This window comes from Tenrec ecaudatus, chromosome 8, assembly GCF_050624435.1.
Source record: "Tenrec ecaudatus isolate mTenEca1 chromosome 8, mTenEca1.hap1, whole genome shotgun sequence".
NCBI lineage: Eukaryota > Metazoa > Chordata > Mammalia > Afrosoricida > Tenrecidae > Tenrec > Tenrec ecaudatus.
In genome coordinates, this window is record NC_134537.1 from 68,561,715 (window position 1) to 68,587,529 (window position 25,815).

Consider the following 25,815-nt stretch of genomic DNA (forward strand, 5'->3'; position numbering starts at 1 on the left):
ATGATAGAACAGCATCTGGTTCTTTTTGGTAGAGTGATTTGGGGTATTTTTCCCTCTCTTCTTTGGATGCTTCCTGCATCATTCAATATTTTGCCCAGAGAATCTACAATATTGTGACTTGAGGCTTGATTTTTTTTTTTCTTGAGTTCTTTCAGTCTCAGATATGCTGAGTGTGTTTTTCTAATTCTAGGTCTTTGCATCTTTTGTTGTTTGGCATTGTCTTCTCCAGCTGCCCTTTGACGTTTCTATCCAGCTCTTTGACTTCATCATTTCTTCCATTTGTTTTAGCTACTCTATGATTAAGAGCAAGTTTCAGAGACTCTTCTGACATCCACTTTGAAATTTTATTTTTTTCCTATCTTTTTAATGGGTTAATGACCTTTTGCTTTCTTCACGAATGATGTTCTTGGTGTCCTCCCACAGCGTATTAGGTCTGACATTCTCAAAATTCAGGTGGGAGAGACTTGAGGTTTTATTTTGCCTCTCATTGACTTGTCTTAATATTCTTCTATCCTGAACTTACTTATGAGAAATTGATGGTCCGTTCTACAGTCTATGCCTGGTCTGGTTTTAGCTGAGGATATTGGACTACTCCATCATGTCTTCCCACAGATGTAGCCAATTTAATATCTGTGTACTCCATTTGGACAAGTCCATGTAGAAACAACCTTTGTGTTGTTTAAAAGATTGATCTGCTATGAATCCGTCATTGGTCTTGCAAAATTCTGTCATGTGATCTCCACTTTCATTTCTGTCACAAAGTCCGTATTTTCCGTCTACTGTTCCTTCCTCTGTCTCCAACTTTTTGTCTTTCAATTGGCAATACTTATCAATGCATCTGGACTGCATGTTTGATCAATTTCTAACTGAAATTGTGGGTGGAGTCCTTTAATTTTCCATCATTAGTTTTTTTGACTGGTGCATCAATTTGAATAGTTGTTGGATTGATGGGATTTCCTTTAAGGGATCCACCTTAAATAAGATATAGTCCTACCACAGATAGCATTGTACTTCAGGACTTTATTGATTTTGCAATGTCCTTTTTTGATAATGAATGCCATACCATTCTTCTTGATTGTGTTATTCCCAGCATAGTAAATCATATAACTTTCTGATTCAAAATGGCTTATACCAGTCCATTTCAGTTTACAAATGTCAGTATATGGATCCTTATAAATTATATTTAATTTTTGACCACTTCCAATTTTCCTAGCTTCATACTTCACTCATCTCAAATTCTGAATATTAGAGGATTTTTGCAGCTGTTTCTTTCTACCTCGGGTAAGGAGCGTGTGAAGATGCTCAAAGCTCCACACCCACAGACTTAACCAGACTCTGATATCAGTTCCTCTGTGGTCACATTTCAAGTGACCTTGAACCAGAAGAGCCCATCCTCTGCCACTGTCTCCAACAATTTTCTGCCTCTGTTCATTAGGCCTTCGGTGTCTGATAATGTTTTGGAGTTCTGCATAAGCTTTCCAGTAGCTCCTTCACCCTAAGTGGGAAGCAGAGTTCTTTGTTGTTTGTTCCTGGCCTGGAAGCTCTGCTGGACCATCACCACCTCAGGTGACCCTCCTAATGTGTGAAATACCAGACATAGCTTCCAGCATCAAAGCAATACACACGCTACCACAGTACAAAAAGTACCCCCAAACGACAGGCAAGTGGTGTTGCATGCTATCTCACATTTATTGCAAAAATGTATTCATTTCACTAAAAACAAAAAAACCCCTCACTTTAATCAAGTCATTTCTGACTCATGATAAGCCTGAAGGACTAGCAGAACTGCCCCTGTGGCTTTCTGAAGCACAGGGAGCAATTTTTATGGGAGCAAAAGGTCTCATCTTTCTCCTGTGGAGTGACTGGTGACTGGGTTGGAACTGCTACCATTGTGGTTGACAACCCAACTCATCCACCTACTATGCCACCCGGGCACTTCAGTTTACCAATAAGCACTACTCTGTTTTTCATTTTTACTTAAGGAAATGGAGTAAAGAAAGGTAGGACAATGGTTGTGGATAGCTAGTAAATTAAATACCTGGAAATTGAATTCTGAAGTGGATACAACAGTCCATCCTTAGATAATACATTAGGCTTCTCCTGAGTGCCTTTATTGTCTGGCATTCCGATTACATTCTGAACATACTAAAAGCATTTCATTTTCAAAACCGCCTAGGCAAGAACTTATTACTCTTGTTTCCCATAAGAAAATTGAATTGTAAAGCATTAAATAATTAACTCAAGCTTACAATGCTAGTGATTTCCCAGGCAGAAAGTGGTCCCAGAGTTCAAGCTTTTATCCCCCAGTTCCATCGTCCTTTCCCAGAGCCTTACGTTAATATGGGAGAAACAAGTCCATGATGTAGAATCAAGATCCAGAGTCAGTGGAATGGTTTCAGTTATCTCTCCTCTTTTTGAATATTTCAATTAGAATATAAATTACCTCCTAACACATCTGACTTAGAAGAAGAACAGTCATAATTCTCCTTAAAAGCAAGGATAGAGAGAGATAGAGAGATCTCATGTCATGTACTCATGTACTGGTTCTTGGAGAAGGACAACATGCTTGGTAAAGTAGAATGATACCAAAAGAGAGGAAGACCCTCAACAAGCTGGGTTGCCACGGTGGCTGCAACAACAAGCTGAAACATGCGAACAATGTGGGGATGGCAAATGAGCAGGTGGTGTTTCCTTCGGTTGTACTTAGGGTCACTCTGAGTCAGAGCTTGACTTGATGCACCTAGCAACAATATTGCAGACAGGTTTTATAATCTACTTAGTTTGTAATTAATAAAGGAATAGCTATGACCCAAGAAAGTCAATTAACCTAGCTTTTTGAACCTTAAAGAAAATTTATATATGATGGTAAGCCAAAAAGTACTACTACAAAATCATAAAAATCTTTCTAAAACAGAAATAGCAAAAGAGAATGCTATCATTTGTCTAAATAACCTCCACTTTCTGAAGACAGTACTTTGAATTCTCTACTATTCCTTGAGTAATTCTGCACTCTTTGATTTATACCATATCAAAACGGCAGATTTGATATCTGGGGGGGGTGCTCAGATGATGCACCTACTGAATGATCTTTGAGAGTAGGAACAAATAGAAGCCCTCAGGAGCAAGATCATGGCCAGTGGGTGATGGTTTTCCAACAGAATTCTGGCAGACCAGCTCTTGGAACCCTCAAAGAATGGGCATGTTCACTGTTATGGTGGAAGAACAAATTCCTCAGCAAACCTTCCTTAACCTTTTTCTTACCAATGTGCTTTTCCATTTTGTTAACACTTCTTCACAGCCGACCTCTGATTATTCTGAGTGTCTTGGGAAAATCTGTCACGATAACGTCTTTGGAAACCCACAAAGCCTGCGCTGTCCCGGCTGTCTCGGGTTAAACTGCCCCGCAGATCTTCTCAGGAGCCACTGTACTGACTGGACTTTGCGCTCTGGGCTGCATAGACAATCCGAGCTGCCTCCTGGTTACAGTTCATTCCATATATTCTGTTCACTAGCGTCAATCTTGCTCAAAGGGCGAGAGAACTGTCAGCACATCTCTTAATTGTCTTAATAGTGCTGTCAGACAAACTAGACCTTGAGTACATCCCATCGAGCCAGTGTTGAATGGCTAGTGCATTTTGTGTCCCACCCCAAGTTTGACATGATAGTCTATTACAGAGGGCTGAATTTTTCCATTTAATCTATGATCGATAAAAATTTTCTAAATTCCATTTTAATTCTAATAGGTCAATTGTATATTATTTTAGATTTTCAATGTACACACTCATGATGTCTGTTACTAATTTAATTTTATTTCCTCCCTAGTAGTCCTTATGTTTTCTGTTACCCTGGACTTATAAAACTGGTCTCATAGTCCAGAATACTACTAATTCAGAACGGAAATGGTTAAAACTTTAAATATGCCTTTCTCAGTATATATTCAGGCAAAATAATGTATAACTAATATGACCTAATTGGTATAGATAGAACATTACATGTAACAAACACAGAACACATTCTTTTCCAGTGTTTATAGAATATTTACACATACTGACTGTACATTGGGCCTCAAAACAAGTTTTAACAAATGTTTAAAGATTGTCCTTACGTAGACTATTCTGCGGGAAATAGTGGAATTAAACTTTGGTCAGAATAAAAAAAAACCCCAGAAATTCCCAAAATGTTTGAAATTTAAACATAACTTTTCTAAATATCCCATGGGTCACTGATGGAATCACAACGGAAACTCCCAACCTTTCCCTTAGGAGGGCTCACAGAAATGAAACTGTATCTCTGGAATACCAGAATCAACTAGGAGGAATTTAAGTTCAAGTCAGTCTGCCTCCCTGGCATAGTCCAAGAGGTTGCAACCAGTGGGCCAATATAGCTCATTGAGGGTCTAACTCTTTTTCTTTTTTAAAAAACATTTTATTGGGGGCTCTTATAACTCTTATCACAATCCATACATATATCCTTTGTGTCAAACACATTTGTACAAATGTTGCCATCATCATTCTCAAAACACTTTCTTTCTGCTTGAGCCCTTGATATTAGCTTCTCATTTCCTCCCCCCCCCCCCTACACTCCATCCCCCATGAACTCTTGATAATTTTTTTCATATCTTACACCGACCTCTGTCTCCCTTCACCCACTTTTCTGTTGTCTGTCCCTCTGGGAAGGGATTATGTGTAGATCATTGTGATCAGTTCCCCTTTTCTTCCCCCGCCTTCTCCATACCCTCCTGGTATTGCTACTCTCATTATTGGTCCTGCAGGGTTTATCTGTCCCGAATTCCCTGTGTTGCAAGCTCTTATCTGTACCAGTGTACATGTGTACATGCTCTGGTCTAGCCAGATTGTAAGATAGAATTGAGGTCATGGTGGTGGTGGTGGTGGGGAGCATTAAAGAAGTAGAGGAAAGTTGTATGTTTCATCGGTGGTATACTGCACATTGACTAATTCGTCTCTTCTTTGTGACCCTTTCGTAAGGAGAGGTCCAGTTGTCTACAGATGGTCTGTGGGTCTCCATTCCGTGCTCTCCCTCATTCACACTGGTATAATTTTTTGTTCTGGGTCTTTGATACCTGATCCCGGATCCCATCTCCACCTCAAGATCACACAGGCTAGTGTGCTTCTTCCATGTGTGCTTTGTTGCTTCTCAGCTAGATGGTTGCTTGTTTATCTTCAAGCCTTTAAGACCCCAGATGTTATATCTTTTGAGACCTGGGCTCCATCAGCTTTCCTCACCACATTTGCTTATGCACTCATTTTGCCTTCAGCAATTGTGTTGGGAAGGGGAGCATCACAGATGCCAGGTTATTAGAACAAAGTGTTCTTGTGTTGAGGGAGAACTTAAGTAGAGGTCCAATGTCCATCCGCTACCTTAATACTTAACATACAAATATATGTACCTAGATCTATTCCCTGTCATTATGTATAAGTATATTTACATATGTACGGGCCTGTAATTAGACCTCTATAAATGTCCTTTGTCTCACAGATTGACATTGGGCTTCCACTCAAACACTCCCTCAGCACAAGAACAATCTGTTCTATTAACACAGCTTCATTGCCCTTGATCAACCCCACCAGGCATCCTACACCCTTCTTACCATCAATTTTAGATCGCTTGTTGTTCCCTGGGTTTGTTAACACACACTTCCTTCCCGCCCCGTCCCCCCTGCTCCCCATAATCCATCCCCCCCCCACCCGCCTTCCCCCTTACACTGGTCTCATTGTTTTCTCCTCCAGGTTGTTTCTCCCACCTATAATCTCTAGAGAGACATTCAGAGACCATAGTAAGTACAAAAACAAGACAAAGCAAAACAAAACAACAAAAGAAAACAAAAAGCAAAACAAAACAATAACAACAGAAAAAGAAAAGCTGATAAGTATTTCCAAGTCTGTTTGTTGGCCTTTAGGAGTGTTTTTCAGTTGAGTCTGATGGGGTGCCATGACCTGGACCCAAAGTCTATTTTTGGTATTCCCCAGGGACTTTATTGCTTTGCTCCCCTTGCTGCTCTGTTGCACGCCATTAGCGTTTTGTCCCTGTGTGCTGTGGCCGGTTCAGGCACAAATCCCTTACTGTGTCTCCAGTGTTGACCCCTGTAGCGCTGTAGGTCAGTGAGAGACGTCGTGTTTGTGTCTCATGGTGAAGCTGGCCGATGGTCCCTTCTCTGCATTGGCTGCTCTGATCAGAAATAGTCTACCTCTTTTTCACTGGCCCTCTATTTTACCAACCAAGTTAAAGGTCTCTCTTACTAACATGTCCAAAATATGTGATGCAAAGTCTTGCCATTTTTACTTCTAAGGAGCTTTCTGCCTGTAGATCCTTCAAGACAGATTTGTTTGTTCTTCTGGAGGTGTACTAACAAAATCTTCACCAATACCATAACTCCAATGCACGCTTCTTTCCTATTCTTTCTGATTCACTGTCTAGTTTCTGTATGCATGTTAGGCAATAGAAAATTCTATAAATGCCCTAGGGTGGCACACCTTAACTTCTCAAAGTGACACCTTTGCTTTTGAAAGATTTCAGTTGACTCTTGCAGCAGATTTGCCCAACGTAATATGCTGTTTGATTTGTGGGATGGCACAGAATTGTGTGGTGTTTTGTTCTGTTGAGCACAGGCCTGCTTGGGGTCAGAATTGACTCAATGGCACCTAACAGCAACAATAACAGCTTTCATAAGCATTGATTATGCATCCAAGTAAAATGAAATCCTTTACAACTTCAATCTTTTCTTTGTGAACCATGATGTTGGTTATTGGTCTAGTTGTGAGGAATTGTGCTATTGTAATGTTGAGAGTGTATTCTTTCATCTTCATCAGTAAGTACAAGCAAAGTTGTGCCATCTGCATATTGTAGGTTGTTAACGAGTCTTCCTTCAATTCCAATGTCATTCTCTTCTTTATATAATAAATATAATATCTCTGATTATTTGCCCACTATAAAGATTGAATGTGTATGGTGAAAGAATACAGCCTTGATGTACACCTTCCATGATTTAAGCCACACAATATCACCTCGGTCTGGGTGCAGGTTAACATGAGCACAGGAAGGGTTCTGGGTTTCTAATTCTTTACAATATTATCTATAATTGGTTATGATTTACTGAATGCCTATGCATATTCAAGAAAACACAGGTAGACATCTGTGCTAGTCTGGGTTGAATAGAGAAACAAATTCATAGATATGCTTATGTGTATAAGAAAGAGTATATAAAGAGTAATTGTATATTAAGAAACCATCCCAGCCCAGTCCAGATCAAATCCATATGTCTGATATTAGCCCATATATCTGATATCAGTCTATAAATTCCTCTTCAGACTCATGCAACACATGCAATGACATTGAATGCAGGAAGATCACAGGCCAGTGGGTGGAAAGTCTTATGGAGACAGTGGTGTTGGAAGCATCTCAGCAGAGGCACAGGACTCCACGTGGCTCCTCCAGCTCCAGGGCTATGGTTCCATCAGTGTAGTTCCATGCAGTTTTTCAACAGGAAGACGAAGCAGAGAGAATATGTGTCCCACCTCCAGGGAGGAAGACAGGAGTTCCCAGAATCCTCAGGAGAAGGCCATGCCCATACACAGGCCTCATTGGTTATGACCTGATTGACAGGCTAGACTCCACCCCTTTGTATAAGTTGACAAAAGATTATGTAACTCCCACATCTTTCTTGTATTCTCTACTTTCTGCCAAATTTCATCCTTTATCTTTCATTCCACATCCTCTTCTGAATCTTGCTCAAATTTCTGGCTGTTCCCTGCGGATGAACTGGCAGTTTCCTCTTTTTTTGTGTGTGTGGCAGTTTCCTTTTAATGCAACTGTTTTTGAATGATATTCAGCAAAATTTTATTTGTATGTGATATTAAGGATACTGTTCTAGAATTTCCACATTCTCTTGGGCTAAATGAACCCACTGTTGGTAGTCCACGTATAGTTCCTGGGATTGACAGGCAATGTGACAGGAGGTCCTGGAACCAGACACAAACTCTAGCTCCTGCTGAAGGTGAAGACTAAAGAGAATGAACGCTTCTTGGTATCTCTCTCTTATAAAAGGTTTGTGACAACAAGAAGGTGCCATCAGGCTTTGATCCAGTTAATAGGTTGGGCACTGCCCCTACCCTTACCCAAGACTATCTAGTTGACATATCCCTAATCATCACAGGGCATAAATATAGATATCTCCGGGTTGGATTGGGTGGCCAGATAGCCACCTTCCAAATTTCTTGGCATAGACAAAGGGACAATTCCAGCATTGCTTCCGTTTGTTGAAAATTATCCATTGGTTGAGACATCTCCCACTGAGGTAGTTAGTTATTGTGCCGACCTGGCCGATAAACACATGTGGGGTTAATTGAAGGGCAGAGGGATAAATGACTCGGTGAGCCTCGCCTTTCTAGTTCTCAGGTCTCTTGGTTTGTGATGGTTGGACCAGGGGCAGCTGCCTTAGTCAGTTCCCTGCTTCAGTTGGCAAGGTTCACTTCCTACAAGACATCCCTGAGAAGACACATGGACCTACCCTGATACAGTCCTGGGTGCTGGAGCAGCCATGTGGAGACTCCTGCCAGGACTGAGATGCTTACACATTCACTGACTCCGCTTTCCTCCTGCAGTTGGCGTTATTGTGTGTATTTTGTGAGATGGAGGAGGACTTTGTGGATTGGTGTTGGACATATGGGTTAATGTTGGACTTGTGGGCTTGGGCAGAACTGGGTTGGGATGTTTTCGTGATGCACACTTAATCTTTATATAAAACGTTCTCTTATACATGAGTTTCTGTGGATTTGTTTCTCTAAAGTACCCAGATTAACACACTCGCTCATCTGTCAGTGTTTCTATTGTAGTGGTTTGCATATTGTGATGCTGGAAGCTGTCACTGGTATTTCAAATACTAGCAGGCTCACTCATGGACTTCCAGATTAGACAAAGCAGAGTATTATGTTTCCCATTATTATTTATTAATACCTAACCATTGTACTCTTTGTGTTAGCTTATTACAGAACATTTAAGCTTTAAGAGCACTCAATGCTTGAAGTTGACATTTAACTTTCACACACCTACTTTATGAGTTGGAATTCATTCCTGGCAATGAACTTGTAGTTTGATATAACGACTTCATATTTTTGGCCAAACAAGAGGAGGAGACTAGATGATCTCAAAGGGATCTGGCAGCTCTGCAATTCTGAGTTTCAATGATGTCTGTGGTACTGAGTTTCTGTGAAGGGCGAGGAGCCTACATCTGTTAAAACATCTGTTAAACGTGCTCGCTAGGGTATAGATCAGATTCTTTAGTTGTCATTAGGGTTTGTTTGTATGCTTGCTAAAGATATTTTCATCTCAAGATTCTTCTTCTAGTGATTATAACACTATGTTGTTGCTGTTGAAAAATTATAAAGTGGGTGCTCGTAAGGAAAAACTTCCAACAGGACAGAAGGGGAAGAAGCGAAGGTTTCTACTTTGCAAGTCTCCTGTTGCTCCTCTCTGGAACGTTTCAATGCAGAGCTAAGTATATGCATACACGTTTTTAGCCACAAGTGGACTCATAGCATAATAATGCTTTTAATAAAGGGCCCAACAGAAAGGTGAAGCGATTCACTGTTATTAGTCTTCTGACTCCACGCGCCACAGAATTCTTGAACTGATGTAAAAGTAGCGATTCTTGTTTAGAGACAAGCTTTAAAAAATCGTCTCAGAAATGTGAGTGAAATGCTTGTATTTTCAAACGCCCAAAGCTTGGCAGGCTGAGGGCAGTGGGTGTTCTGTGGATCAGGGACACTCCCTTCCTCTCTACGCCCGGTTGACGAGATCCGTTGGCAAAGGAAAACGGATGGCGGCTCCCTGAGAACGCTCATCCCGAAACCGCGCTCCCCGCGCGCAGCCCGGAGGGCCCGCAGCCGCGGCGCCAGGTGCGGGGCGTTGGGAGGAGCGAAGCGCCCGGGGGAGCGGTCCGCGGGCGCGGCGCTCGCGGGGGCGCGCGGGGCCGGTCACGTGGCCGCTCTGGAATGCCCAGGACTCCGGGGCGGAGCCGGCTGCCCCCGCGGACTCGGCCCGCCCCCGGGCTGGCCCGGCTCGGACTGCCGCCGGGAAACGGGCAGGAGCAGTGGCCAATGAGCTCTCGAGACGGGCCGCGCCCCACCAATCACGGCGCCCGGAGCGGGACAAGGTTGCTCACTCTCCTGGGCTGATCCCAAAGTGTATCCCAAGCCGGCGGGCGCTGACTGCGGGTGTGGCAGCCGCGGCGTCGCGGGAGGGCCGCAGCCGAGGCCGGGCCGTCCCGGGCGGAGCGGGCATCCTCCGAGGACCCGAAGTTCGGATGGTGAGTGCCCAGACCTCGGAGAGGGGCGCCGGGGTGCCGCAGGCAAACTCCGTGACGTGTCGCTCGCACTTCGGGCGCACCGTGATTGGAGAGGATGGGGATCTTCTGAAAGGAAGCATCCAAAATGCCTTATTTCATGGAGACGGAAGATTTCATGTCCCCTCTTAAGGTTTTGCACTTCTGTTCGACTCCGCTTTTTGACCCAATGACAGGCTAACAAGTACTTGAATCCCAGGCGGCCCCTGAGTTTTTTGCGGGACTGTGAAATAACATTTTGTGAGGAGTGTGCTATCTTCCTGTGTACAAACAATGCAAATAACGTGAAACCAAGAGGCACCGTTAACCGTCTTCCTTTGTTCTTATCAGCTCCCATCAGGAAAATATGTCATGAGCACATCCTTCAGTCCTGGGGCGTAGCTCTAAATCTTAAGTGGTGCTTGGGCTGCGTTGTTTAAACCTGTAAATCAATCAGGTGGCAGGAAGACTAATGCCTTGAGGTTTTTATGTGGGGACAGTAACATATTTTCTTATAAAGACAAAATTACTTGGCCTACATTTGGATGAAGATAGTTACTATTTAAAAACATAACTAACAAGTCTTTCCCATTCTACGCCATAGCCCAGCGTTGCACATGGGACTAAACCACAGCTGTGAGTTGATTGGTTCGCAGGTGCCTCCTGGATCCCCATTGGCACCATTTCTCCTCTCTGAACCTTGAAGTTTGAGTGTGAATTTCTGCATAAACAGGACCCAATTGGATGCCCGCATTTGTTGTGAAAGCAACAGATGTATTCTCAATTTCCAATTACTAACTTTTGCCAGAGGTCAAAATTATTACTCGAAACATAGAATTTTATTCTTTTATTTGGTTGAGCCATAAAGTATGAATTAAATAGCTGTCGAGATTCTAGATAAGATGCAAAGGTTACTTAATTTTTCTGCAGTTAGAAAACTTCAAGGCCAATGTTCTCACTGTCCATGTATTACTTTAAAAAGTATATTTTGAAGGAAATAACTTTTTAAGAAAAGATGGTCATGAGGTTTACTCTTTGTATATTTTGAAAAATATAATTTGCCACTTTAGCTGTACTGGCATTTGTTCATTAGCTTTAGGACATGAGTTAGAGATCACTAGCTGCATTTATAGACATAATACATTTTTATAATCAGGTATAGATTTCTTGTCAATAAGAAAAGTAATTCATATGAAAAGGTGCTAGTTTATAATTGATTCGTCTTTTCTCCTAGGCGAGTTCTTATCCAAAGAGTTGTAGAAAACTAGGAATGAGGTAAAATTCAAATAGATTTTTTTATCTCTTAAAAGTTAATGTTTGCCTTCCCAGTTTAACTAAATTAGATATCTTGATGTTTTGATGTGTGGCATTTTCTTTGAAATTTGTGTATATGTGTTGAACACTCTGAGAATATTCCAGGTACATGTTGGTGGTCTGGAAGCGCTTGGAACTAGGAGACTCAGGGTAGTTCCTGATACTGCTTATGTGAGTGAAGTCATCCTTCTTATGGACATACAGTTGTTGGAAGCCAATATGTGTGAACATAGTTTTTAAACTAAAAATGTTCTCCATAAACTAGAGCAAACTAAAAATATGGTAATTGTGGTTATATCATTTGGTAAATAATAATTTAAAACTTTAATGAAAAATAAGAATATTACAATGAGAGAAGGACTACAATGAAAAATTTAGATCTCAAGATAGTCAAAGCTGATCTGTTTAATTCATGCCACTTACATTTTGCATGGGCAGAAAGGTAAGTGGAGTGTAATACGACAGAAGGGAAATGTCGCCAAGCATCTACTAAGTAGAATTACAGGTCTTGCAACCATCCAAGCTTTTAGAACTCTAATATTAGAACTTTTGGGACTAATGAAAGGGAAAATTTTGGCGAGATTAACAATAGAAAATTGCGTTCCAGGTTTAGATAAACTTGATAAAAATCTGAGAGGAATGTTAAAGAGCAGCTTGGACCCTTGATGAAATTCTTGTGGGGGATGGGCAAGCAAGAGTGGGTGCTAAGGAAAGTGTGGGGTCTCCAGTCTGATGGGGGCAGCGAGTGGGACCCTGCTAAGCTGAGGTATCTTTGCCACAGCCCTGAAACCTCCCAGCCTGGAGAAAGGCGATACAGTATTCACACAGGAGAGCGGGAAATGGCCTAATCATCTCGGACCACCCCGAAGACTCATATCCCCTGTCTTCCCCAAATCTAAGAGGCTGGTAGTGCACTCATTAACTCGCTCAGCTGCCAAGTAGAGCTAGCTCGTTCTAACCCACCAGCAGAAAGAGTGGCAGGCTGTTTCCGTAAAGATTTCAGCCTTGGAAACCCCAAGGAGCAGTTCTGGTAGGTTCAATATGGTTGCTATGAGTTGGTTTAGGATTTTCTTAACCCACTCTAATTTAGTCTTTTAAAAACTTCCAAGCCTAGGACTTATTTTTTCTCTATAATTGTGTATGGATTTTTAAAATTTTGATTGTAAAATTGAGAAATCATTAGTTCTAGTATTATGTCTTTCCTTCCATCATTACTTTTCCTCTTAATATAATTAAAGCAGCACATCTGCTCGTAGAAGATGCTGTCTATATATAATTCAGATTTAATTTCTTTTTTATGTGATTTTAAAATATATATATTTTTAAATTAGCCTTACCATTCTACTCTTTTATACATGACCCCATTATGATAGAAATTATTTTAAAGCAAAATGTCAAGAGTCGTAGTGTGATGTCTTGTGTGAGAGAGGGAAGTGGAGAGTTTACTCATTGCTATTGAGTTGATTCTGACATAGTTCCAACAGGACAAGTGGAACTGCCCCTTTGAATGTCAGAGGCTGTAGTTCTTTATGGGAGCCGAAACCAAACCAAACCCACTGCCCTCGAGTGGATGCCAACCCTGTAGGACAGGATCGAACTGTCCCTGTGCATTGACAAGACTGTAACTCTTGATGGGAGTAGAAAGACCTGTCTTTCTCCTGCTGAGCTGGTCTTCGTCCTGTGGAGTTGCTGGAGGTTTAGAAATCCTGACCTTGAGATTAGCAGCCCAATCGTAGCCACCATGCCAGCAGGGTCTTCTCGAAAGAGTTTAAGTCTCGGTATTTTTGTGTGCATTTCACGCACATTGAGAAATTAGCTCAGCTAAGAGCATCTTCCAGCGGGCCAGCCCTGGTGGTGTGTTGGGTTACGGGTTGGGCTTGCTAAAAGCAAGGTCAACACTTCTTCCAAAACCACCAGCTGCTCTGTGGAAGAAAGATGAGGCTTAAAGGTGCAGGTTAACCCGATATCTTTCTAAGCCCCCAAACCTTTCTGGTGACTTTTGAAGCTAAAACATTTGTGAAGAAAACAACAAGAATGGCTAGGATTGCCTGAACACACTGTAAATGCCAGTGACGAAAATCGCAAAGAGACTTTTTACAGGCGTGCTGTGCAATTCTCCAGAAGGCCTGCATGTGCTTTGTGTTTTGAGGTAGTAGTGCTCTGTGTTTTCTTCATGGCCTGGATTGCAAGGAGACTGAGTTGACATGTTTTTCTAGCTTTTGGGAAACAGTTTTTGTGGTCTGGTTTTACTTATTTAATAGAAGGCAATGTGGACATCCACTTTGAAATGTAAATAACCAAAGATAAACTTCAAAATTAAATACATATACGGTTCCTGAACTTGCATTAGCTGACATTGGTGTGGACATTAAGAGCTGACTATAAAAGATGGAGGATCACTGGGCGTTGGAATCGACTGGATAGCGGTGAGTTTGGGTTTTATAAAAGTTTTGACCAACGTTTTCATTTTAGATGCATTGTTTTATTATTCCTTTGGCTTTTCTGAAAAGAAAAATATACTAATTTCATTTCTGATTTTCATTAATGAATATGAGGGAAATGAATGAATTGAGTACAGCTAAACCCACCCACTGCTATCGAGTTATCCCATCTTATAGCCACCCTCCTGGGCAGAGTAGAACTGCTCCAGGTGGTTCCTGAGGCTGTATATCTTTACTTGAGCAGACAGCCTCATCTTTTCCCCCTGAAGGGCAGCTGGTGAGTTTGAACCACCAACCTAATGCTTAGCTTACTGTGCCACCAGCTAAAGCTGTGTTAAATACCCATCTAAGCAGAAGCTTCAAAATAAGAAACTTTTTTCTTAGTTCTCTAGAAAGGATATTGCCAAGGATTTTAGCTTACCTGCGTCCTTGTCAAGCAAACGCAGCAACTCTGTAATCTTGTGGTTAAGCTCTTGCCTGCTAACCCAAAGTCCAGCACGGAAGATGAGCTATTCTGCTTCTGTAAAGATCCACAGCATCGGAACCCCTACCGGGCAGCACCACACAGTCTTCTAGAGTCTATCTGGGTTTAAAATCGACTAGATGGCCATGGGGGTTTGCCTCCCTTGGCTGGTCTGGGGAATAGGGGACGTTTCTCCCTGTTCTCAGTGGTAACTTGGAAGTCCCAGGAAAACAGGCACTGAGGTCAGAGCGCTGTTGGTCTACCTGTGGGACCATGGTAGCTTCAACTCCAGGAGCTCCAGATGATCTCATTTCAGACGCTCATAGTGTGTTTCTGTGTGAGAAACACTGAGCTATGATGGAAAGAATTTGATGTTTCTTTTACTTATTGTATGTGCTTGTCTGTTCTGGGCCATGTCAGTCGGATAAAAAAACGAAGCTGTTGCTGAGGCCACCCTACGGTGGTAGCTCTGTGTGGGCCAGCCAGCTTTCTCGCGTCCAAGGGCACAGACTGAACTCCTAGCTTTGGCCTGCTCCCTTGCAAAAGTGATAAGGAAGTTGATTCACATTTTATTCTCAAGTGCTTGATTCAGCAGCTCTGTGGGAAGCCGCTCATGACTATGGTGCATTGATTCACGTCCAGCATGTTGCCAGCCCCATCAGCAAGGCTGTGGCTGAATGTCACTTGTGTGGGTAATCTGTGAGTTCAGCCAGAAGAACCACTTTTTACAAAGCGACCGTTTGAGAGAGATTCCTATCTTTAAATGTTCTTGTCCAGTGTTAACTACAATAGACCATTTTCCAACTGGAATTGTAATCTAAGTTCGCCATTAGGTTCCAGGCACTGTACAGGGACACACTTTACCATTTATGGTCCAGAAGTCATGGCAGAATGTGCTGCCGAATGTGCAGAGGAGCCTAGAGGAGCCAACCAAGACTACTTACTGCAGGCTCCGCTGTGCCGTGAATAACGTCCAGACATGCCTTTCCCCTGGTGATTTCATAGGAAGGAATGAAAGGTGCAGCATTTTGCCAGATGGCAAAAATATTTGGGAAACTAATCATAGGTAGTTTTACCAGGGAGAAATGATTTATGTTTCTAATTATGTGCAATCTCTGCAATAATACTCTGCCAACAGTAGATTTGGGGCGGGGAAGTTCTCTTTTCATTCCCTCTAAAGAGCAACCAAGGAACCCTCCGGCACTGCCAGGTAACCGTTGGAAGTCTGGGGTCCATGGAGAACGATGAAGCAATCTGCTTCCATGTAGGTTTACAGGCTGGGAGACCCCATACACGGTTGCTGCGAGTCAGAATAGACCCAGTGGTAGCTGGTTTGGTTTTTTTCCTTTTTCTATTTTTGGTTTAAAGAGCAACGTGCCTTCTGTACTATGTTGTGTAGGAGCTCTGGTGGTATAGTGTTTACACGTCAGACTGCTAACCACGAGGTCGGCAGTTCAAAACCACCAGCTGCTCCTCAGGAGACAAAAGGGGTTTTCTCCTCCTGGACAGAGTCACAGTCTTGGAAACCCATAGGGGAATTTTACCCTGTCCTATAGAGCTGCCATGAGTTGTAATCAACTCAGTGACAGTGAGGTTGTGTGTGTGTGTGTGTGTGTGTGTGTGTGTGTGTGTGTGTGTGTGTGTGTAGGAGAGAAGACTTGGCAATGTGACATTTTGGATTGGAGTGAAGGACAGGAAATTATGTGTATATATGTATAATCAAAGAAAATGTTTCATTTCCCACACAATTGCGTGTTGAAGGGGTTTGTTTTTCCAGTTCAAGTGCTTCTGATTGCAGGAAGCTTCCGTGGCTGTAGTCAATGGGCACTTCTCTCCTGCATTCCTGGTTTTGAGAAGCCTCATGGAACCAAGGAGACACCTATGAGCACCTTCCCTTGACACTTCTGACCAAGAAGCGAAATGAGTTAAACTCTTAAGCCATCCCTTTAGGTCTTAGCTTCTCAGGGCTAAAATGGACTTAATTCCATTTTTCCATGTATCTATATACATATACATAAATAAATATGTATTTTAAGTTTCAAACTGGAAAAGAAAGGTACTTCTCTAAAGACGGAGCAGTCCTTTGGCCAATGGGAATGTGTACATTTAGTTTACATGATAGTAAAGAATACGGAGTAATCTAGTTATATTGTCAATTGGAGGGACAGCAAAAGAGGAGAAGCCCTTTAAGAGACGGGTTGCCACCGTGGCTACAAAGAGGGTCTCCACTAGCAGAGCAATTGTGAGGCCGGGGCGCCCCGGGCAGCGTTTCCTTCAGTTGTGCATCAGGCTGTTCGGAGATGCCTCTGAGGAAGGTCTGCAACCTCCTGCAGAAAAGGCAGCATGCAGAACCGCCTGCAGGAGGTCACCTTGAGTCGGAACTGACTTGATGGCAGCTTTTTTTCTGAAGGGCGAGCCGCTCGTAAAGTCTCAAGAGTAGGCAGTGAACTACGTGGAGCCTCCTAGGATTTAAGAGAAAAATGATCAACAAGTAAACTATATTTTTGGAGATAGTAAATGCTGTGGAAAAAGAAAGCAAGAAAGGGAATTAGGGAGTTCTGATCAGGGAGGGAGGAGTTTGCATTTTTAAAGAAGTGGCCGAGTAAGGCCTCACTTGTGTGCTGTTAATGATCCTATGAGACAGACTAGAACTATGTCACAGGATTTTCTAAAACACAAACAAACCACGAACCAATTCACTGCCACTGACTCAGTGCTGACTCATAGTGACCTCTAGGACAGAGTAGAACTGCCCGTGACTTTCTGAGACTCACTCTTGACAGGATAGAACACCCCATCCATCTCCCATGGCTGGTGGGTTCACACTGCCGACCTTTGGGATCTTAGCCCAACATGTAACCGCTGTACCAGGAGGGTTCGTCTGGGGTTTTCTAGCTTCTATTACCAGAGGACTCCTGGTGGCAGACTAGATAAATGTTTGGCTGCTAATCAAAAAGTTGCTGGTTGGCAGAGGAGGCGGACGGCGGTGGGCTGTGTCCCCAGCCCCTGCTCCCCGTGCCTGCCACCCCTCCCCGAGGGGCAGCCCTCATCTCTGCCCACCGCAGACCCCTCGAAGCACATGCTTCTCTGGAGCCCCTGCCTCACGAGCAATGGCTCCTTGTACCTATAGTCTTTCTGAGAATGCGCTAGACCAGTCTGTGCAGATACCAGTGCATTGCTTGGTCACATTTCTTTCCTCAATGCTGATGAAGTGCTTCCCCTTATGTCCCTAGTAACGAGGCAGAACGGTCAAATAGTGGCTGCTGCCTCCATCGGCACCTTCTCTAACCTCGCTGCCTTGCCAGATTGCCAACACTAGCCTGACTAACCCGGCCTCCCTCCCGTGGACACACCGCTTCCGTTGTAGTTTCCCCTTTGGGTCTGTGAGGGCCGGTCCGCTCCAGGCTAACCACCTATACAGCTGGCACACTAGCAAGCACACAGCGTTGGGCCTTTCAACCCCTGGAAGAAACTTGTTTTTAATTGACCATTGCAGAACTGTGGAGTGTTTTTACATTGATCTTTTGCTAATGCAATTAGCACAGTTTTGCATGTATGGCTTAATACATCCTAGCTAGAATCATAAAAAAAAGGCAAACCAAGAGTTGCTGGTTGGAACCCGCCAGGTGCTCTGCGAGAGGAGGCAGCGGCCACCTACCCGTTCCTTTATAGGCTGCAGCCTTGACTCCATCCTCCTGAAGCTGTGCGGTGTGCGCGAACACGCAGCTACTCACGGTGCTCTGAGAGTCTTTCCAATGGAAAGCAAAACTGTGGCTGGAGCCTCCTTACAGACAACAGTTGCCTTTACTCACAAAAATGTCTGCGGCAGGGTGCTCTTTTAAGAACTCCCAGTAGGGTTTTAAATTGACAGCCACAACTGGAAAGCTTAGGCCCGGACCCCGGGGGGCAGTGTGATGCTGCTGGTGGAGGAGGGAAGAAAGGCTGCCCGCACCCCTGGACGAACGGGCCAGTGTCACCGATGCGCATGCATGGACATGGTTGAACTGGTGCATATGTTGCAGTGTATATTCTCAACAACAACAAAAATTCAACCCAAGACGGAACTGTGCCGCTGAGCTAAAGGGGGAAAATGTGACAGCCTTGGAAACCTTAGTTCTCTATTCTCTAAGGTTGCTATGAGTCCGGCTTTGACACAGTGGGATTTTCCCCCTTTGGGGGCATTAATCTTTGCAGGAAGGGCCGGCGCAGTAGTGAAGCAGTCCATTGCTGCTTGAAACGTCAGCTACTGTTTGCTTCTGTGGAGATTACAGACTTGGAAACCCTATGGGCGAATTCTCCCCTGACCAAGAGGGTTCCTATCAGTTAGAATCAGCTCAGTAGTTGCAGTGAACCTGATGGAGCAGATCACTGGTTATGAAGGTTTCACCAAGCAGTTGGTGCTTGGAGAAAGAATTACAGAGGGTGCCTGGCTGCTATCTGAGCGAGAGCATCCCAGGCGGAGGCTCAGTGGGCAAGAAAGCCCGAGGCAGCCGTGCGCCTGGCGTCTTCAGGAGCAGCGGGAAGGACGGTGGCGGGAGCTCCACAGTGAAGGGGCCAGTGGTAGCACTTGGAATCAGAGACGTTAAAGCGCGAGATGGAAAGCCTTCAGAGTATTTGAACGGAGGAGCCCCGATGGCATGGTGGTTATGCATTCGGCTGTGATCCACAAGATCAGCAGTTCAAAACCACTAGCCCGCACAGAGGGAGAAAGCTGGGGCTTTCTGGCCCCTTAAATAGCTATAGTCTTGGAAACTCACAGGGGCAGTTCTACCCTGTCCTACAGGTTTTCTATGAGTCACCATCAACTCGATGGCCATGAGTTTTGGGCGGATGTTTCACTAAAGAGCCCTGGTGGTATTGTCGGGTAAGTTTTGGATTGGTGAGCACCAAGTTGGTGGTTCAAACCCTTCAGTTGCCCCGCGGAAGAAAGATGAGGTTGTCTGCTCCTGGATCACGTACATAGGGTCGCTGTGAGCTGGCGACACGCCAGTGGCGGCAGGCTGAGTGTCAACAGATTCTTTCTGGCTGTCGCACTGAGAATAGGCTAGGGAAGGACAAGAAGAGGCGCGAGAGGGGGTTTTGAGGCTTTGCAGCGGCTCAGGCAATGACGATGGGGAGAGGGGGTTTTGAGGCTTTGCAGCGGCTCAGGCAATGACGATGGGGAGAGGGGGTTTTGAGGCTTTGCAGCGGCTCAGGCACTGACGATGGGGAGAGGGGGTTTTGAGGCTTTGCAGCGGCTCAGGCAATGACGATGGGGAGAGGGGGTTTTGAGGCTTTGCAGTGACTCAGGCACTGATGATGGGGAGAGGGGGTTTTGAGGCTTTGCAGCGGCTCAGGCAATGACGATGGGGAGAGGGGGGTTTTGAGGCTTTGCAGCGGCTCAGGCACTGACGATGGGGAGAGGGGGGTTTTGAGGCTTTGCAGCGGCTCAGGCACTGATGATGGGGAGAGGGGGTTTTGAGGCTTTGCAGCGGCTCAGGCAATGACGATGGGGAGAGGGGGGTTTTGAGGCTTTGCAGCGGCTCAGGCAATGACGATGGGGAGAGGGGGTTTTGAGGCTTTGCAGCGGCTCAGGCAATGACGATGGGTGGACGAGGTAGGCAGCAGTGGAAGCAGTGAGAAACGGTTTGTCAAACTGAATATACAACATTAAAATAGAATAAAAAGATTTGTGGGCTGAAAAATTTCTTTTGCTGGCTAATTAAATGTGTAAGAAAGAAGAATTTGACCCACGCCAATGGAAGAATGAGGTTTTGGTAGGCTATTTCAGACATGCAATTTTAGACATGCTAAATTTGAAATACTTAATAAACATCTAATGAACTAGTGTCAGGCAGCTTGATAGATGAATATAAAACTCAGAGATTTACAGAAGGTTTTAAGTGGTATTTAAAGCTGTGTGAGAGAGAAAAAAATTTATAAATTAGCAAGGGATCATGGGGGAGGGAAGGTGGGGGAGGGGGAAAATGAGCTGATACCAGGGATTCAAGTAGAAAGAAACTGTTTTGGAAATGATGATGGCAACATATGTACAAAAGTGCTTGATACAATGGATGGATGGATGGGTTGTAATAAGAGCTGTACCAACCCCCAATAAAATGATTAAAAAAAATTTTTAAAGCCGTGAGACTGGTTCAGTTAACCAAGAAAGAGATTAAAGCCAGAAAAAACTGTGGTCCCAGGACTGAGCTCAAGGACATCAAGACAGAGAAGGAGAAGCCTTTGTCGTAGGAGCACTGATGCCAGGCTGGTGCTGTGGAGGAGCCCTGGTGGGAAGCACTCTGCTGCCAGCCGAAGAGTTGGGGTTTGAACGGAACAGCTGCTTGGAGGGAGAAAGCTAGGGCAGTCAGACTCCAGGAAGATCTCTAGGTTCTGAAGCTCTCTGGGAAGTTGTACTTCGTATGATAGGATAAGTCATCTCAACAGCAGTGCTATTTGTTGTGGTGGTTTTGTTTCGACTGTGGTGTTGTGGAAACCCACAATCCCTAGTATTGCAAGGAAGAGGGAATATCAAATTCTGCTTTGAGTAAGGTTGAGTAAGACAAGGCTTGAGAAGCAAATATTGCATTGCATTGTGCAATCAGTGATGGTGACAAGAACAGTGGGCCGCGGGGGTGGGGGTGGGGGTTAGCATTCCTGGTGGGAGGGAAATCTTGGAGTCATTGTGGAGAATGAGTGGAGAAAAATTAGAGATGGTGAGTATGTTGCCTCTTCTCATCTTCTGTTCTTAATTTTTGTTCACCAGTGAGCTGCTGTAGTGAGCTCACAGCACCTTACCCCCGCTCAACTGTACAGAATGTCAGACCATCCAGTGGTTCTGGGTAACATCCCACAGGCCAGGCGTTCTGTTCACAGTGAAGGAAGGTGAACCGTGAGCACCTGACTAGGGCTCCGCTGGTCCCACATACCTTAGACATCACCTCGTAATAGCTGGCCTAACAGAATGACGGAGTGGTCTATTAAAGGCCATCCGAGGCACCGGGTTGGTGTGGGGTGCCTATCCTTCAGGGTGCTGTCATTCAGTCTCTCTCACCATCTTACTTGTGTTGTCTTTATTAGCTGCTACCCAGCAGTCCCTGATTCATGGCAGCCCGTGCTCGAGGGAATGAAATGTTGCCCGGGCAGTCCTGCACCATCCCCAGAATTGGCTGTGGATCCAACCACTCCGGTCTCTAGGGTTTTCCTTGGCTGATTTTTGGAAATTGGTCTTTCTTCCTTCTTGATCTTTGTCTAGAACCTTGACGAAACATGGTTTAGCATCACAGCAACAGGCATAGCTCCACTGACAGATGAGTGGTGGCTTCACACGATGCAGAGGCATGGAACCGGAGTTTCCCACGTTAGAATCACCACTGTCTCGCTACTTCTTAGGGACAAGAAGTGGTGACTAGGGATGGGAAGAAGGAGGTTTACACCAGAGAACACATTAAGGTAGTGGTTCTCAACTTTCCTGATGCTGTGACCCTTTCATACAGTTCTTCATGTGGCGGTGACACACACACCCCCCCCCACCATAAAATTATTTTTGTTGCTACTTCATAACTTCTTAATTTTGCAACTGTTGTGAACTAGGTGACCCCTGTGAAAGGGTCGTTCGGCTCCCAAAGGGGTCATGACCCACAGGTTGAGAACCACTGCCTCTTGAACCAGAGACTGTTTCTTGCCATAACTTTTGACACCATGAACCAACAGGTAATGAATGAGTTTTCATATGGGCAGGGCTATTAATGATGATTACCATGAGGAGCCAGGATTGCTTCTAATATGGAGAGAAAGAAACCCTAGGGCTGCTATTGAGTAAACATTGGATTGCTAACCACATGGTTGGTGTTTTAAACCTGCGGGTTGCTCTTCAGGAGAAAGATGAGGCTGTCTTTTCATGTGACATGTAGGCTTATGTGCCAATCTGGTCAATGAACATGTGGGTGGAGAGATAAATGGCTCAGCGAGCCTCACCTTTCTTGTCTCTTGCTCTTTGATGATCAGACCGGTGTGTGGCTGCCTTAACTTGTTCTCTGCCTCAATTTGCAAGCTACACTCCTTGTGGGACACCTAACCCGTGGACTGTGTCACTCTAGTCTGAAGTTCCTTCAAGACCCATTTCACCACGCTACTAGAGCTCACTTGAACTGGGGACTGTTGGACCCTGTCATCTGGCTGACTGTTGGTAACCTGTCTTTCTGTTTGCTGCCAGTGGCTGGGTAGCCTGAATTGCTCTAGAGAGGATTACCCAGCACCCCTCAAGACTTGAAGAACTGACAGTGTATTTGCTGTCTCACGGAAGTGAGTTGCACTGAGCCATTTATACTGCTCTATAGATTAACTAACTTTATTTCTTATGTTATATCTCTATCTAAATAGATATAAAATCATCAGTGTCCTGGTTTTGCTCTAGAGAACCCTGTCTTATATAGTTCACATACAAATCTATAACAGAGGTTCTCAACCTTCTTAATACCATGACCTCTTATATAGTTCCTCATGTTGTTGTGTCCCCCCAACCATAAAATGATTTTTGTTGCTATTTCATAATGTAATTTGACTACTGTTATGGATCGGGCAACCCTGTGAAAGGGTCATTCTACTCCTAAAGGGGTCGCGACCCCCAGGTTGAGAACCACTGTTCTGTAACTTCAGGAACTCCTATATCATGTAGCTTTGGGTCAGGATCCGCTTAGTGGTCTTCTATTTGGGAAGGAACATAAATAAGGAGCTCAGTGGGTTGAATGTGAGGCTGTTAATCACAGGGTCAGTAGTTCAAACCCACCAGCTGTTTCATGACAAAAATATGACTGGCTGTCTGCTCCCATAATGATTTATAGTAACCTTAAGGAGGAGTTATACTCAATCCTATCCGGTTGCTCTGAGTTCACATTGAATTGCTGGCAGTGCAGGTCAGTATGGGGAGGGAGAATAGGCAAGAGTCCCAGGGGATTCACTGAAGTAACCGTTGGAGTTGCAGTAGTAAATGTACAAGGACAATTGCGATGGCTTCCATCCCAAAGAAGGTGAAGCAAGTTGAAGTTCCAACTAGTGATAATTTAATAAGTGCTTAAGAACTAGCTCTACAACAAATAAATATATTAATATAAATATGTGCTTATAATTATGTTAAACTTTACAGATATCACGGATATATCGTACATAATTTATTTAAAATAATAAAATATAAAATAATCTATTCTAAACTCCATTTAGCCAGTTGATTATCACAAATCACTTTATTCATTTTTGCCAAACTCCTAGAGTATCTGTAGTCTGTTTGCAGTTTCAGCTCAACATGATTTGATATTTGGAGCTGCATCCCAATCTGCTCTTTCCCAAATAAATTTATTTTAGCAAATTTGATATGTGATCTCCTGTTAAATTGTTTCTGATAAAATGTACAAATTCTGTCCATTAAACTGAATTTTCTTTCAGCTTCATTCCAATCTGCTCTTTCCCAAATAAATTTATTTTATTAAATTTGATATGTGATAGCCTATTAAAGTATTTCTTGTAAAATGTACAAAGTCTATCCATTAAACTGAATTGTCTTTCAGCTTCTGTGCTATGTGCATCATTCATGGCATGACAGCTTTCTGGGTTGGATCCAGGAACAGTTTCAGACTACGAATCTAAGAATATTGTTTCATCGGGTTTTTTTTTTGCTATCCTCCAATGTAACAACTACAAGCTCAACATGCTTTTATGTTTAACCAGAAATAACACTTTCTTCCATCTAGAAAATCAACGGTCTATCTAGCTCTGATCTGATCTATTTGCTGCAAGTATGTCCACTGTGACTCATTTAATATGTCAGTGTGATGTCCCTGAACATGAGTTGTGACGAGATGGTGGTAGCCTGTCAGCATGCCTTCCTAAGGCTGCAGCCTCTAATACAGTGCCTCATGTTGTGGTGACCCCCAACCATAAGATTATTTTTGTTGCTACTTCATAACTGTGAATTTGCTACTGTTATTAATCGGGTGACCCTGTGAAAGGGTTGTTTGATGCCCAAAGGAGTTGTGACCCACAGGTTGAGAACCGCTGCTCTAGCGCATGAGTCATACTGAAATATAGTGGAATAACTATGATATGTTGAGTTTTTAGAACCTTTATTTTTAATGTAATTTACTTATTTTATCATTAATATTATCAATAATTAAATATACACATTTTAATAAAATATTTAAAAACAATACATGATGTCAACAGTGTAATAAAGGAAATGAGGTACATCTTTGGCTCATTTATTGTTAAATCTAATTTGTTTACAGCTAATGATCGCTGTATTTAATAACCTGAGCATTTTAACAGTCATTCTCATGAGCTTATATGAGCTAGTCCCGTGCATCTCTGGCTCCAACTCTTGGAGATGAGTCTGTGTAAGCCCACCAATCATGCAGCGCTAGTTGACCGACAGGCTAGATGAGCACCTACAATGCATGGTAGTCATTCACAGCTGCAAGAAATGTAGCGTGTTCCACCTGCCGTATTGTATCCTTATTATCAATAAGTACCGCAGCCGTTTACTAAGTATCATGGTGAATTCCAGCAGGTCACACTTCTGTGGAGCCCAAGGGGAGAATATGCCTGGCACTATGTTCCCAGCTGGGCTCATTAGACTTCATTTCTATTCAGCCCTCTTTGACCTAGGCCACGTGCTATCGACCACTGGTATTTTAGACCCTGTGTTTTTGAGGCTCACAACAGCCTTCAGAGGCCGCACCAGAAGGACTCGATGTGGAAGCCCCACTAGGTGAACTGGGCTCTCCCTTAACCGTACCTGTAGTCCTTGGATGTGAGTGCTTGAAACTACGTGCTGTGAGAAGGAAGCAGCAGAAGTCAGCTATACCAAGGGTAGATGGCCGACAACCATATACTTACTACTTCAGTACCCTTCTTGCTTTATTAAGATACGCATTAATCTGGAAGGCCTAGTTCTGCCACTGCCAATTAATAGTATTCACCCATTGTTGTTTGTGTTAATAGTGTCCAGTCACTTAATTGTACGAGTAAATAATTCATGTATTGTAGTTTGTAGTCAGCCTACACTTGTATAATCTCCCCTTTCTCAGCTGTGCTTTAAATTCATTACCATGGACTAAGTTCATGACACTGTCAACAAAATAACCTTATGCCCCAAGGAGATGACTGATAATGTTCTCTAACATAAAATGACAATATCTTGAAAGTGAACCAGAGACATAGATATGGGATTTGGGCTCACACTTCATTCCAGCCCCACTTTACGAACAATTGCGTCTTATGCCATGGCC

At 43.6% G+C, this 25,815-nt stretch overlaps 1 protein-coding gene across 7 annotated transcripts in view; it reads left to right on the top strand.

Moving 5' to 3' along the window:
* Nucleotides 1–10,118: 10,118 nt before the first annotated feature.
* Nucleotides 10,119–25,815, top strand: part of ARHGEF10 (Rho guanine nucleotide exchange factor 10) — a 202,501-nt gene continuing 186,804 nt past the window's right edge. For 3 of the 7 annotated variants that reach the window (XM_075556416.1, XM_075556415.1, XM_075556422.1), the window contains exon 1: nt 10,169–10,321. The gene's annotated coding sequence lies outside the window, so the exon portion shown is untranslated. Of the gene's footprint in view, nt 10,322–25,815 lie in introns of all 7 variants that reach the window. The other 4 variants (XM_075556417.1, XM_075556419.1, XM_075556418.1 and 1 more) reach the window with 2 other exon arrangements.